The sequence below is a fragment of the Natator depressus genome, chromosome 1 (genome assembly GCF_965152275.1).
Source record: "Natator depressus isolate rNatDep1 chromosome 1, rNatDep2.hap1, whole genome shotgun sequence".
Lineage (NCBI taxonomy): Eukaryota > Metazoa > Chordata > Testudines > Cheloniidae > Natator > Natator depressus.
In genome coordinates, this window is record NC_134234.1 from 110,162,807 (window position 1) to 110,173,510 (window position 10,704).

The window sequence follows — 10,704 nt, forward strand, 5'->3', positions numbered from 1 at the left end:
GCAGGACCAACACCAGCTAAATCATCCCAGCCAGGGCTTTGTCAAGCCTGACCTTAAAAACCTCAAAGGAAGGAGATTCCACAACCTCCCTAGGTAATGCATTCCAGTGCTTCACCACCCTCCTAGTGAAAAAGGTTTTCCTAATATCCAACCTAAACCTCCCCACTGCAACTTGAGACCATTACTCCTTGTTCTGTCATCTGCTACCACTGAGAACAGTCTAGATCCATCCTCTTTGGAACCCCCTTTCAGGTAGTTGAAAGTAGCTATCAAATCCCCCCTCATTCTTCTCCTCTGCAGACTAAACAATCCCAGTTCCCTCAGCCTCTCCTTATAAGTCATGTGTTCCAGTCCCCCAATCATTTTTGTTGCCCTCCACTGGACGCTTTCTGATTTTTCCACATCCTTCTTCTAGTATGGGGCCCAAAACTGGACAACAGTACTCCAGATGAGGCCTCACCAATGTTGAATAGAGAGGAACGATCACGCCCCTCGATCTGCTGGCAATGCCCCTACTTATACAGCCCAAAATGCCGTTAGTCGTCTTAGCAAAAAGGGCACACGGTTGACTCATATCCACCTTCTCGTCCACTGAAACCCCTCGGTCCTTTTCTGCAAAACTGTTGCCTAGCCATTTGGTCCCTAGACTGTAGAAGTGCTTGGGATTCTTCCGTCCTAAGTGCAGGACTCTGCACTTGTCTTTGTTGAACCAGATTGTCCCACACAGAATCCTCTCACCCCCACCTGGATCCCCGCACACTTGGATCTTGCCCGGTTGAGCGTTCCTGCCCCACACCTTGTGAGCCTGGCACAGATTGGCATGGCCCTAGCCTGTTTCTGGGGCAGGCCTTGTGCTGTGTCAGAGTTTGGTGCAGCATCACCACTGAGTCACTGTCTCCGGGTTGGGGGGGTAGAGAGGCTGCAGGGTGGTCTCCCATCTTCATTCAGCCAAGTGGCCTGTGCTGCCTACTGCCATGTTGGAGCCTATACATTCATTTATTGCTAAATAAAAACTTGCAGAATTTTGCAAAATTTTAATATATTGTGCACAGGATTTTTAATTTTTTGGCACAGAATGCCCTTGGGAATAAATAATAGATTTGAAAATAGATTATCTGGCATTGAGAGAAGACAATGATGGGGAAGTAACATACGGTTTCTTCCCTCATTTGCCAGCTCTTTTCTGTAACGTGTCCTGTTGATTACTATGGAAGGGGACAATAATATTTTGTAAAGGTCGCAGTGTGTGTGTCTGGAAAGGATCTACTTCTAAATTGTGTTTCGGGCTGCATACACAAATTGTTATTGGCATTGTTGGTTTTCTAAAATGGCTCATTTTCTGAAGAAGGTACCACCTTTCTCTTTACGGCAATAGAAGTTCAGAAGGGCTTTGCAAATAAAGTGTTTACCAATTCTGGAATCAGAAATTGTTTGGTTTCCCCTATAGAATTTTGCCACTCTTTTCAAAAGAAAAGTTATTTTATCTTTTAATTAAAAAAAAAAAAAAACCACTTCTGGTCCTCTGCAGCCCAGGATAATTTCTTCAGAGGAAGGTAAATAAGTGGTGCATTGGACCTTGAAGCTGATCATTTGGCAAATAGTTTAGATGAGGAGATAAGTGTAAGAAAGAAAAATCTTGGAATTTCTGCTATAGATGAATACAAATAATTTACATCTGAGTTATGAAACCTTCACCCCAATAGAAAACCTTACTGTGAATTTCGGTTTTTTGGTTTTTTTTAAATGGACCTTTCTGCCACCATGTTAATGCAGCCTTCTTGTTCCAAAAGGGACCTTCACACAATTAGAATCAACTTCTTGATGGAGGGAGGTACTGTATATTGCCTTTCTCCCTTGATGGCCCACAATGTTCAGTGGGTTTTCCTTGCTCCACTAGATTATTGGAAGCAGAGTAGACCTTTTGTCCTGGCTGTTTCGTAGTACCACTTGCTCTGAGCCTTTCCCAGATTTCTCTGACTCCAAGAAAGTACAAATAGTAGGCTATACACATCTGTGACAGCTTTTTTCAGATACATCTTGTTTCTTTCTTGTTTGGAATGTATAAAGGGAACATCAACTTTTTTAAAGTTTGACAAATACTAATATTGGACCAGTATTTAAAATGGGCAAATGTGATGGGGTAACTATAGGCTGGCTAGTGTTACATCAGTTCTGGGAAAAATAATAGAAAAGCTGATACGGAATTCAGTTGTTAAAGATTTAAAGCAGGGAGTAGTCAATAGGCTGACCACGGGCCAAATTCAAACCACCAGACACTTTTGAATGGACCCTGAGATCTTTTTATTTACTTATTTTTATCATTGTTATTTTTATTATTTTCTCTGAAGTCTGGACCTTGACTATACCTTGACCAAGAAATTTGGACCTTGACAAAAATAATTGATTACCCCTGATTTAAAGGATAGGAGTATAATTCATTCCTGAAAACACAGTTTTATGCAAAATAAATCCACATCCCTTAGCAACATAGTTACACCAACTTAACCCCCTGTGTAGACAGCACTATGTCGGTGAGAGAGCTGCTCCTGCCAACTGAGTTACCGCCTCTCAGGGAGATGGATTAACTACACCAACAGGAGAAGCTCTCCCCTGTTGGCATAGGAGCGTCTTCACTAAAGTGCTATAGTGATACAATTGTACCAGTGCAGCTGTGCTGCTGTAGGTGAAAACAAGCCCTTAGACTTCTGTAAGGTGTTTGATTTAGTACCTTATGACATTCTGATTCAAAATTAGCGCTATAAAATATTTAAAAAGCACATGATATATGGATTAAAAACTAGCTAACTGACAGATCTCAATAAGTAGCTCTCAATGGGGAATTATCAACTTGGTGTTTCTAGTGGGGTTCCACAGGGATCGTTTCTAGGCCTAATGCTATTCATAATCTTCTATTAATTGCTGAGTAAATACAAAATCATTCCTGATGAAATTTGTGGAAGACAAAGACTGGCGATACAGTAAATATAGATGAGGACAGGGCAGTCATCAGAATGATCGGGATTGCTTGGTAAGCTGGGTCCATTTAAACAAAATGCATTTTAATACAGCCAAATGCAAAGTTATACATCTAAGAACAAATAATTCAAGCTATAATTACAGAATTCAGGACTATATCCTGGAAAGCAGTGACTGAAAAGGACAAGCAATTCAATGTGAGTTCCTAGTGTAACGTGGTGGCAAAAAGGGCTGATTGTATGCTTTAGATGTGTAAGTGGGAGTAATGAGGAGTTAATAGTAGGGAAATGATTTTACTTTTGTACCCAGCATTGGTGAGACCAATACTGTGTCCAGTTCTAGTGTTCACATCTTAAAAAGGATGTCGAGAAATTGAAGAGGGCACAGGAAAAAAAAAAACACATTATTCAGAGGCTGGAAAAAATGTCTTGGAGTGAGAGACTTTAAAGAACTTAATCTGTTTTGCTTGTCAAAAAGAAGATTCCATGGGCTCTTTAATCCAGAGGAGAAAAGTTTAACAAAAATTTAGGGGTGGAAGCTGAAACCAGACAAATTTAAAATTAGAAATTAGGCACAAACCTTTTAACTGTTTAGGGTGGTTAGCCACACCCGTGGGAAAAGCTACCAAGAGAAATGGTGGATTCTTTCTTCTGGTCTTCAAGGAGTTACTGCATGTCTTTCTGAGAGAGATATAGGCTTGGGAGGATTTGATTTTTATTGGTAAATGTGATTTAAATGTTGATTTCACTGGATGCACACAAACCAACAAAAAATATTTCCATTGATAGTTGAAGTTTACAGTTAGGCAAAGCAGGAAAAATGCTGCATAGGAACTAATTTTGGCTTCAAAGATATGTAGAATATTTTGATGTGATGTTGATAGCTTGTGTTAACGGTTATAAAGCTTTAACTTTTTGAATATCTACATCGACTGTCATTAAATAATTCTGACCCACCCATAATTTCTCTCAACTGTGAAAATTTAAATTGATAATCTCAGAAACAGGCTTAAAAACAAACAGTATCAATTGAAATTATAAAAAAAAAAAAATCGAAGTATGCCAAGCGTGAAGACATTGTTTAGTTAAACCCAAGTTATGCTTTAGTCAAGCACAAGTTATTAGGCTTAATACAGGCATAACTGAGTGAAATGTAATGGCCTGTGACATACAGGAGGTCAGACTAGATGATCTACTGGTGCCTTTTGGCCTTAAACTGAATCCATGGTTCCTCCTACCAGACCGATATTAGAAGTTGTACAAAAGAAGGTTTAATTGTATTGAGTTGTACAACATCCAGTTGTATTGAGAAGTACTGGTTCTCCTGAATCCTTCTAAATAGCCGTTTCTAAACACCTGCAGCTATATTATGAATTTGTCTGCTGACTGCATCACTGGAGAGGAGAATTGCTTTGTTTTGACTGCAAGCAGTAGATCCCAGCATCTGAGGGAGTGCACAAAAGTGTTTTCCCAACTGTTTGGGTCTTGTCAGATTGCCTTATTTACAGTGACACCAAATATGGTGCTCAGATGGCTGTCATGTTCCTGGTATTGCTGTTTGATAAAATAATCTTCAAATGTTGTAAACCCATAAGGTTCTGCTTGAAAAAATTAAGTGAATTTCTTTTTTAAAGATGGATATTTGGTTTCCAAATAGCTCAGTGCTCCTTCTTTTGTATCTCCATATGCATACCCCAGAATCCTTTGTCCCTAGGGATTTCCTGTCATCAGTAGACTGTGCTCATACCTCCGTGCCACGCTGGGTGTGTCATTGCAAATACCTGTCTGGGTACCACAGGAGTCTCTTTCAGTCCTAGACCCTTCCTTTCAATATATCCACCTCATTGAAGGTTTTATGATCTAGTGAACAGGGCACTGCAAACGGGAGTTTGAGAGGGAGTTTGTGGAAGTGAGATGTAATATAATCGTTATGGTTAGGAAGGGTCGCATCGCCAGTGCCAACACTGCTCCTGTCTCCTCCACCTGCGCCTGTATCTAGACAGACCATCTAACCAGGGATGCCTCTATTCCAGATACTGGTGTGGATTTGCAGAGTCTGTGGCCTGCATTTCCCACTCACAGAAAGCCAGGCTGGGAGGACCATCCAGTGTGAAAGTTGCCTGCTGGTGAAATCTCTCAGGAAGTAGGTGGGAGAGCTACAGGAGGAGGTGGCTAGGCTGAGGAGCATCCGTGCCCATGAGGAATTCCTTGAGAATATTCATAAGGAGACATCTAAGGCTGACGAAGCTATCCAGCTACAGAGGACTGCTGTCACACCACAAAGGGAGGAGAATATGGCTCTGTCACAGGGAGGACACTAGCTGCTGGTTACTTCTGGCAGCAGGCAGTGCTCCACCCCTTCTCCCAACCCACTCACCATGTTGATGGAAAACTGTTACGCTGCCCTGGCAATGAGCAATGAGGAATCACTCCCAAAGGTAGAGGAGGAGAAGCCATCTACCCCCAAGGCTGGGAGATCGCAGCCACCACTCCCGGGAGTAAACAAAGGGTTGTGGTGGTTGGTGCCCCTCTTCTGAGGGGAACGGAAGCACCCATCTGTTGCCCTGACATGGAATCCCAGGAGGTATCGTATCCGAGCTATTACGGGGGGATAGTTGAGCATCATCCGGCCCTCCGACTACTACCTTCTGCTACTAATCCATGTGGGTACTAATGATATTGCAAGGTATGACCCTCAGCAGATCAGAAGTGACGATAGGGCTCTGCGAGTAAGGGTGAAGGAGTTGGGAGAGCAGGTGGTGGTCTCTTCGATCCTTCTGATCCAGGGTAGGGGCCCAGGCAGAGACAGATACATCCTGGAGGTGAATGTCTAGCTGCGAGAATGGTGTCGTCAGGAGGGCTTCGACTTCCTTGACCATGGGATGCTGTTCTAGGAAGAAGAACTTCTAAGCAGAGATGGGGTCCACCTATCGAGGAAGGGGAAGAGCATACAGACTGGCTAACCTAATGAGGATGGCTTTAAACTAGGTTCGAAGGGGGCAGGTGACCAAAGCCCATCGGTAAGTCAAAAAAATGGAGACCTGAGAGAAGGGTCGGAATTTGCAGGGAGCATGGGCTGTTAAAGCAGGGATAAGGGAGAGACAAGACAGAACTGGGGGTGGGGAAGACGCAAATCAGTATGTTAGAAGTCTGTATTCTAATGCAAGAAGTATGGGGAATAAGCAGGAAGAACTCGAAATGCTAGTGAATCATAGAAGATTAGGGTTGGAAGAGACCTCAGGAGATCATCTAGTCCAACCTGTTCAAAGCAGGACCAACCTCAACTAAATCATCCCAGCCAGGGCTTTGTCAAGCCGGGCCTTAAAAACTTCTAAGGATGGAGATTCCACCACCTCCCTAGGTAACCCATTCCAGTGCTTCACCACCCTCCTAGTGAAATAGTGTTTCCAAATATCCAACCTAGACCTCCCCCACTGCAACTTGAGACCATTGCTCCTTGTTCTGTCATCTGCCACCACTGAGAACAGCCAACCTCCATCCTCTTTGGAACCTCCCTTCGGGTAGTTGAAGGCTGCTATCAAATCCCCCCTCACTCTTCTCTTCTGCAGACTAAATAACCCCAGTTCCCTCAGCCTCTCCTCATAAATCATGTACCCCAGCCCCCTAATCATTTTCGTTGCCCTCCGCTGGACTCTCTCCAATTTGTCCACATCCTTTCTATAGTAGCGAGCCCAAAACTGGACACAGTACTCCAGGTGTGGCCTCACCAGTGCCGAATAGAGGGGAATAATCACTTCCCTCGATCTGCTGGCAGTGCTCCTACTAATGCAGCTCAGTATGCTGTTAGCTTTCTTGGCAACAAGGGCACGCTGTTGACTCATATCCAGCTTCTTGTTCATTGTAATCCCCAAATCCTTTTCTGCAGAACTGCCACTTAGTCAGTCGGTTCCCAGCCTTTAGCAGTGCATGGGATTCTTCCATCCTAAGTGAATGACTCTGCACTTATCCTTGTTGAACCTCATCAGATTTCTTTTGGCCCAATTCTCCAATTTGTCTAAGTCACTCTGGACCCTATCCCTATCCTCCAGCATATCTACCTCTCCCCCCCAGCATAAACACAACTATGATGTGGCATCACAGATTGGTGGAATAGTACGCATGACTGGAATATTGGTACAGAAGGGTACAGCTTGTTCAGGAAGGACAGGCAGGGGGAAAAAGGGAGGAGGTGTTGCCTTATATATTAAAAATGTATACATTTGGACTGAGGTTGAGATGGAAATAGGAGACAGACTTGTTGAAAGTCTCTGGGTAAGGATAAAAGGAGTAAAAAAACAAGGGTGATGTCATGGTAGGGGTCTATTACAGACCACCTACCCAGGAAGAAGAGGTGGATGAGGTTTTTCTTAAACAATTAACAAAATTATCCAAAGCACAGCACTTGGGGATGGGGGACTTCAACTACTCGGACAACTATTGGGAAAATAACACAACAGGGCACAGATTATCCAACAAGTTCTTGTATTGGAGACAATTTTTTATTTCAGAGGTGGAGCAAGCTACTAGGGGAGAGGCTGTTCTGGATTTGATTGAGACAGATAGGGAGGAACTGGTTGAGAATTTGAAAGTGGAAGGCAGCTTGGGTGAAAGTGATCATGAAATGATAGAATTCATGATTCTAAGGAATGGTAGGAGGGAGAGCAGAAAAATAAAGACAGCGGATTTCAAGAAGGCAGACTTCCACAAACTCAGGGAGTTGGTAGATAAGATCCCATGCAAAGCAAGTCTAAGGGGAAAAACAATTGAAGAAAGTTGGCAGTTTTTCAGAGACATTATTAAGGGCACAAGAGCAAACTATCCCACTGCGTAGGAAAGATAGGAAGTATGGGAAGAGACCACCCTTGGCTTAACCAGGAGATCTTCAATGATCTAAAAAATAAAAAAAAAAGAGTCCTACAAAAAGTGGAAATAAGGGCAAATTGCAAAGGATGAATATAAACAAATAACACAAGTGTGTAGGGACAAAATTAGAAAGGTCAAGGCATAAAACAAGATTGAACTAGCTAGAAACATAAAGGGTAACAAGAAAACAGTGTACAAATATATTAGAAACAAGAGGAAGACCAAGGACAAGGTAGACCCATTACTCAATGCAGGGGGAAAACAATAGCAGAAAATGTGGAAATGGCAGAGGCGCTTAATGACTTCTTTGTTTCGGTTTTCACCAAGAAGGTTGGTGGCGATTGGACATCTAACATAGTGAATACCAGTGAAAATGAGGTAGGATCAGAGACTAACATAGGGAAAGAACAAGTTAAAATTACTTAGACAAGTTAGATGTCTTCAAGTCACCGGTGCCTGATGAAATGCATCCTAGAATACTCGAGGAGCTGACTGAGAAGATATCTGAGCCATTAGCGATTATCTTTGAAAAGTCATGGAAGACGGGAGAGATTCCAATCTATAAAAAGGGAAATAAGGACTACCCGGGGTATTACAGACAAGTCAGCTTAATTTCTGTAGATGGAAAGATAATGGAGCAACTAATTAAGCAATCAGTTTGCAAACATCTAGAAGATAATAAGGTGATAAGTGACAGTCCGCATGGATTTGTCAAGAACAAATTGTGTCAAACCAACCTGACAGCTTTCTTTGACAGGGTAACAAGCTTTTTGGATGGGGGGAAGTGGTAGACATGGTATATCTTGACTTTAGTGAAGCTTTTGGTACTGTCTCGCCTGACCTTCTCATAAACAAACTCGGGAAATGCAACCTAGATGGAGCTACTATAAGGTGGGTGCATAACTAGTTTGAAAACCATTCCCAGAGAGTAGTTATCAGTGGTTCACAGTCATGCTGGAAGGGCATAACTAGTGGGGTCACGCAGGGATCGGTTCTGGGTCCGGTTCTGTTCTTCATCAATGATTTAGATAATGATATAGAGTACACTTATAAAGTTTGTGGACAATACCAAGCTGGGAGGGATTGCAAGTGCTTTAGAGGATAGGATTATAATTCCAAAATGATCTGGACAAACTGGAGAAATGATCTGAAGTAAATAGGATGAAATTCAATAAGGACAAATGCAAAGTACTCCACTTAGGAAGGAACAATCAGTTGCATACATACAAAATGGGAAACAACTGCCTAGGAAGGAGTACTGCAGTGGATCACAGGCTAAATATGAGTCAACAGTGTAACACTTGGGGAAAAAAAAAGCAAACATTCAGGGGTGTATTAGCAGGAGTGTCGTAAGCAAGACACAAGAAGTAATTTTTCCGCTCTACTTTTTCTGATTAGGCCTCAATGGAGTATTGTGTCCAGTTCTGGGCGCCACATTTCAGGAAAGATGTGGACAAATTGGAGAAAGTCCAGAGAAGAGGAACAGAAGTGACTAAAGGTCTAGAAAACATGACCTATGAGGGAAGATTGAAAAAATTGGGTTTGTTTAGTCTGGAAAAGAGAAGACTGATGGGGGACATAATAGTTTTTAAGTACGTAAAAGGTTACAAGGAGGAGGGAGAAAAAAATTTCCTCTTAATCTCTGAGGATAGGACAAGAAGCCATGGGCTTAAATTGCAGCAAGGGACGTTTAGGTTGGACATTAGGAAAAACATCCTAACTGTCAGGGTGGTTAAGCACTGGAATAAATTGCCTAGGGATGTTGTGGAATCTCCATCACTGGAGATTTTAAAGAGCAGGTTAGACAAATGCCTATCAGGGATGGTCTAGATAATACTTGGTCCTGCCATGAGTGCAGGGAACTGGACTTGATGACCTCTCGAGGTCCCTTCCAGTCCAATGATTCTGTGATCCTAGTGGTCCTGACCACAAATCTGGGAATGTGAATCCGCATCTACCCAGTTCTTGGGAAACTTGCTCATTGTATTATTCTTTGGGGCAAAACAAGCATCCAAGCTATAGCAACAGTAAACTGTAGTTTTCCCACGAGAGTATGGATTTGTGATGAAGCATTGCCTGGTTCAAATATAAAGGTTGCACCAGCTTAGGCTGTACTAGATATAGCCATGCACAGAGTCCTTCTCTTGCAAGACAGAGGAAGTTTTGTATGCTTGTTGCTAATGGCTGAATGCTCTGTTTACTGATAGTTTACTTAGAGCATGAGTAAGTATTTTGGCTAACAAGAAGGTTCAGTATTTTGTAGCTTTGGATGTTATTTTGGGAAAGCTGCAGAGGGGACAGCCCAATGCACAGCCAGACCAAAAAGTTGGTCTACATCCAATCACCCAGAAGAGAGGCAAAAGCTCACTGTTAATATTGAAACACTAAAGGTCCAGGAGAGGAAAATCATAGGTAAGAACAAATTTTATTTCTTGTCCCTGAAATGCAGAGATTTCCAAATATTTCTTAATTTGAGGTTAATGAGGAGCACGAAAAGTCTCTTGATGGCTACGTAAGGAAAGGAGTCTTCACCTCCAGGGTTCTTCAGTAGGTTGGTGGTTCCAAGTGACAGGCTATTTGTCTGGCTTTTGCTGTGTCCATTTAAGTTTTTCCTTCTGTGTGTTTTCACGGTTTCTGGAATGTCCAATTAAGTTGGGGATTCAAAAATATCTTTTTGGAACCATTTACTCTCCAAAGTGCCTCTCATCTGTTTAAAATAGCCTGGGTTTTACCCCAAATAGTTTTAAAGCATATTGTACTGTGTCTTTTAGAAATCTTATTCTTTTTCTTAGCAGTTGTTAGAGTTTGATTTTTAATATTTGCAAATAATTCTGTATATGAACTACTTTTAACATCTTCAAACATG